Source organism: Carcharodon carcharias, chromosome 4, assembly GCF_017639515.1.
Source record: "Carcharodon carcharias isolate sCarCar2 chromosome 4, sCarCar2.pri, whole genome shotgun sequence".
NCBI classification, from domain to species: Eukaryota; Metazoa; Chordata; class Chondrichthyes; order Lamniformes; family Lamnidae; genus Carcharodon; species Carcharodon carcharias.
Window position 1 is genome coordinate 163386955 of NC_054470.1, and position 5430 is coordinate 163392384.

A 5430-nucleotide genomic window follows, 5' to 3' on the forward strand; every position below is an offset into this window, starting at 1 on the left:
TCTTCAAGAGAGATTATTTTTCTTGTCCTATTTACTGTTTCTACTACTATTTCATAGTACATCACTTCCTGAAGAAAACAAGGGCAAAACATTTTTTTGTTTAGTTAGATTAACGCAAGAGTTTACTAATCTGATTCTTGAAGAAATTTCTTCAAACTCATGTGTGATGAATTTGTGAATACTGTCAGGAGGCTAAGATCTCACTTTTTAATTTTTATAAAATATGTATGAACTAGGAGCAGGAGTAGGAGCAGGAGTAGGCCACTTGGTCCCTCGAGCCTGCTCTGCCATTCAATAACATCATGGCTGATCTGATTGTAACCTCAACCCCATGTTCCTGTCTACCCCGATAACCTTTCAAACCCTTCTTAATCAAGAATCTATCTAGCTCTGCCTTAAAAATATTCAAAGACTCTGCTTCCACCATCTGTTGAGGAAGAAAGTTCCAAAGACACTCAAACTTTAGAGAAAAAATTTCTCATCTCTGTCTTAAATGAGCAACCCCTCATTTTTAAACAGTGACCCCTAGTTCTAGATTTTCCACAAGAGGAAACCCATGCTGTCAAGGGTTTCAATCAAGTCACCTCTTACTCTTCTGAATTCCAGTGGATACAAGCCTAATCTTTCCAACCCTTCCTCATTAGACAACCCACCCATTCCTGGTATTAGTCTAATAAACCTTCTCTGAACTGCTTCTAGCGCATTTACATCTTTCCTTAAATAAGGAAACCAGTACTGTACACAATACTCCAGATGTGGTCCCAGCAGTGCCCTGTACAACTGAAGCATAACCTCCTTACTTTTGTAATCAATTTCCCTTGCAAAAAACGCTAACATTCTATTAGCTTTCCTAATTACCTGCTGTACCTGCATATTAGCCTTAGTGATTCGTCACTAGGGCACCCAGATTCCTCTGAATCTGAGATCCGCAATCTCTCACAATTTAGATAATAAGCTTCTTTTTTATTCTTCCTTCCAAAATGAACAATTTCACATTTGCCCACATTATACTCCATTTGCCAGATCTTTGCCCACTCACTTAACCTATGTCACTTTGTAGCCCCCTTATGTCCTCTTCACAGTTTACTTTCCTACCTATCTTTGTGTCATCAGCAAATTTAGCAACCATTCTTTTGCTCCCTTCATCCATGTCATTTATATAAATTGTAAAAAGTTGAGGTCCCAGCACTGATCCCTGTGGCACACCACTCGTCACATCCTGCTAACCAGAAAAAGACCCATTTATGCCTTCTCTGTTTCTTATTAGCTAGTCAATCTTCTATCCATAAGAATACAAGAAATAGGAGCAGGAGTAGGCCATTCAGCCCCTCAAGCCTGCCCCGCCATTAAATAAGATCATGGCTGATCTGGCCCAGGCCTCAACTCCTCATATTTTATGCCAGCTCCTCATTGCCCTCAACTCCCCATATTTTAAAAATCTATCTACCTCCTCTTTAAATACTTTGTGATCTAGCCTCCACAACTCTGATGTAGAGAATTCCAGACATTCACTACTCTCTGAGAGAAGAAATTCCTTTGCATCTCAGTTTTAGATGAGTGTCCCATTATTCTGTAACTATGCCCCCTAGTTTGAGATTCTCCCACTAGTGGAAACATCTTCCCAACATCTACCCTGTCAAGCCCCCTCAGAATCTTGTACATTTCAATAAGACTACTCATCATTCTTCTAAACTCTAATGAATAAAGGCCTAACCTGTTTAGCTGTTTTTGATAAGTCAACCCCTTCATCCCAGGAATCAGCCTAGTGAATCTCTTTTGAATGGCCTCCAATGCCAGTATATCTTTTCTTAAATAATTGGACCAAAACTGTACACAGTACTCCAGGTGCAGCCTCACCAACACCCTGTACAGTTATAACAAAACTTCCCTATTTTTAAACTCCAATGCCCAAGCAATACAGGGCAAAATTCCATTTGCTTTCTTAATTACTAGCTGCACCTGCATGCTAACCTTTTGTGTTTCATGCACAAGAACACCCAAATCCCTCTGTGTTGCACTTTTTTGGAGTCTCTCTCTATTTAAATAATAGTCTGCCTTTTGATATTTCCTACCAAAGTGCATGACCTCACACTTGTCTACATTAAACTCCATCTACCAAGTTTTTGCCCATTCACTCAACCTATCTATATCCCTTTGCAGGTTCCTCATGTCCTCATCACAACATGCCCTCCCACCTATTTTTGTATCATCAGCAAACTTGGATACATTACACTCTGCCCCCTCCTCCAAGTCATTAATATAAATAGTAAATAATTAAGGCCCTAGGACTGATCCTTGTACCACTCCACTAGTTATGTCTTTCCAACCTGAAAAAGACCCATTAGTCCCGACTCTGTGTGTTAATTAATTCTCAATCCATGCTAATATATTACCTCCATAACTGTGAGCTTTTATCTTGCAATAACCTTTTATGTGGCACCTTATCAAATGTCTTCTGGAAATCCAAATGCATTACATCTACTGGTTTCCCTTTATCAACTCTGCTTGTTATATCCTCAAAGAACTCCAGCAAATTTGTCAAACATGATTTCCCTTTCACAAAACCATGTTGACTCTGTTTGATTGCGTTAAGCTTTTCTAAATATCCTGCTATTTCTTCCTTAATAATGAACTCTAGCAGTTCACCAATGACAGATGTTAGGCTGACTGGCCTATAGTTTCCTGATTTTTGTCTCCCTCCCTTCTTGAACAGGAGCGTCACATTACTGGTTTTCCAATCCGCTGGGACCCTCCCGGAATCCAGTGAGTTCTGGAATATTTTGACCAATGCCTCCACCATATCTGCAGCCACTTCCTTTAAAACCCTTGGATGCAGGCCATCAGGTCATTGTGACTTGTTTGCCTTTAGTCCTATTAGTTTCTCAAATACTTTGTCCCCCGTGATAGAGACTGTTACAAGATCTTTCTTCCCATTGGTTCCATGCTTATCTTTGTAATGTTTATAGTGTCCTCCACCATGAAGACTGATGCAAAATATTGGTTTAAATTATCTGACATTTCCCTGTTCCCAGTTATCAGTTCTCCAGTCTCATCCTCCAAGTGTCCCACGCTCACTTTAGCTACTCTCTTTTTATATACCCGTAGAAGCTCTTGCTGTTTGTTTTTATATTTCTTGCCAATTTACTTTCATAATCAATTTCCTCCCTCTTTATTGGCTATTTAGTCATCTGCTGCTAGTTCCTAAAAATTTCCCAATTCTCTGGTCTACCACTAGTTTTCAACTTAGTTTTTGATTGAATACTCACCGTGACCGCTTCTGATCAAGTCCTTCTTTTTGACTGGGATAAATTTTTGCTGAGTGTTATGAAATATCTGCTTAAATGTCTGCCACTGCTCATCTACTGACCTTCCCCTTAGTCCATTTTCCCAGCCCGCTTTAGACAATTCTTTCTTCATACCTCTGTAATTGCCCTTATTTAAGTTGAGGACACTGGTTTGAGATCCAAGTTGCTCGCCCTCAAGCTGAATTTGAAATTCTACCATGTTGTGATTGCTATCCCTTAGAGAATCCTTAACTATGAGATCTCTTATTAATCCTACCTCATTATACATTACTAGGTCTAAAATAGCCTGTTCCCAGGTAGGTTCTGCAACGTAGTGCTCTAAGAAACAATTCTTGATGCACTCTACAAATTCATCTTCCATGTTACCCCTGTCCATCTGATTTGTCCAGTCAATATGCAGATTAAAATAACCCATGACAATTGTAGCGCCCTTCTTACACGCCTCCATTATTTCCCGATTTATACTTTATCCTACAGTGAAGCAACTCTTTGCGGGCCTATAGATGACTCCCACCCCTTCTTTCCCTTGCTATTCCTTATTTCCACCCAAACTGCTTCCACATTACGATCTATTGTACCTATATCACTACTCACCACTGGATTGATACCTTCCTTTATTAACAAAGCTACCCCACCTCCTTTTCCTTTTTGCCTATTTTTCCAGAACATTGAATAGCCTTAAATATCGAGTTCCCAGTCTTGGTCACCCTGCAACCATGTTTCTGTAATAGCTGTCAAGTCATATCCATTTATTTCTATTTGTGCCATTAACTCATCTATCTTGTTACAAATGCTGTGTGCATTCAGATAAAGAGCATTAAGCTTTGACTTTTTACCATTATTACCCATTCTGGTTCTAATTTCTGCTGCCCTCTTCTGCTTATATCTTCTGCCCCTTCCTGTCTTTGATTATCATTCGCCTCTTCACTACCCTGCACCTCAACTCTCTTGTTTATTTTTGATTTTCTAAACATCCCTTCAATTGAACCCTCCCCAACAATAATTAGGTTAAAGTCCTATCTACAACCCTAGTTATATGATTCACCAGGACACTGGTCCCAACATGGTTCAAATGAAGCCCATCCCAATGGAACAGCTCTCTCCTTCCCCAGTACTGGTGCCAGTGTCCTATGAATCAGAACCCGTTTCTCCTGCAACAATTTTTGAGCCACGCATTTACCTCTCAAATCTTATTTACCCTACACCAATTTGCACATGGCTCAGGTAGTAATCTGGTGCTTATTACCTTTGTCGTTCTGTTTTTTAATTTAGCCCCGAGCTGCTTGTAGATTATCATCATATATATGTATCATCATGGCTAATTTATAAAATTTTAAAAACTGGACAAAGAATTTCAAATGACTGAAGCCATGGCTGGCTATGACTCAAACAAAAGGAACTTTCTGGCATTCAGAGAAGCTACCACCTCGTTATCTCTGAAGTGATGCTAACGGTCTGGTGAGCAGCTGAAGACCAATTTCCAAGGGAATTATATAAAGGCCGTTTACATTTCTTAAGCCAGGCCTGATCAATGGAGGCTATCAGTCTGATAGGACAAAGGACCCTGAAACCTCTTTTGAAATTTTTCATGGTTGAAACATTAACAATCTCAACAATCCAGACTAAGGAATATATATCCTTTGTCAAAGTTAAAGTGGAGAGGTAGGAGTCACATGACCCCCCCACCCCCAACCCCACCGTCAATCTGGTGGAACCCGTAATATTGCTTTGTGGAGCTGCAAAGCTGAGTCTGCCATTTTCTATCAAACAAGCAGCAGCTTACAAAAAGCGCTCTGTCCAGGTGAATGCCTTGCCCCATCTATGCTGTTTCTACTGAAACTTCTGTACCATCGCCTTCAAGACTAATTCACCTCTCACAGCTCAGGCTAAATTAAAAAGCAGAACCACAAAGGTAATAAGCTCCGGAATACTACCTGAGCCACATGCCCATCATGTTGGAAATCCTGAAGTGGATTATCCAGCACCAGTTTCAGCCTGCTGACCTCTGTGAAGGAATACACCATTGGACTTTCTAAATACTTGTTAAATATTGTGAGGGTTCCTGCCTTTGCCACCCTTTCAGACAGTGAGTTCCAGATACACCCCACCCTCCGGATGAAATTTT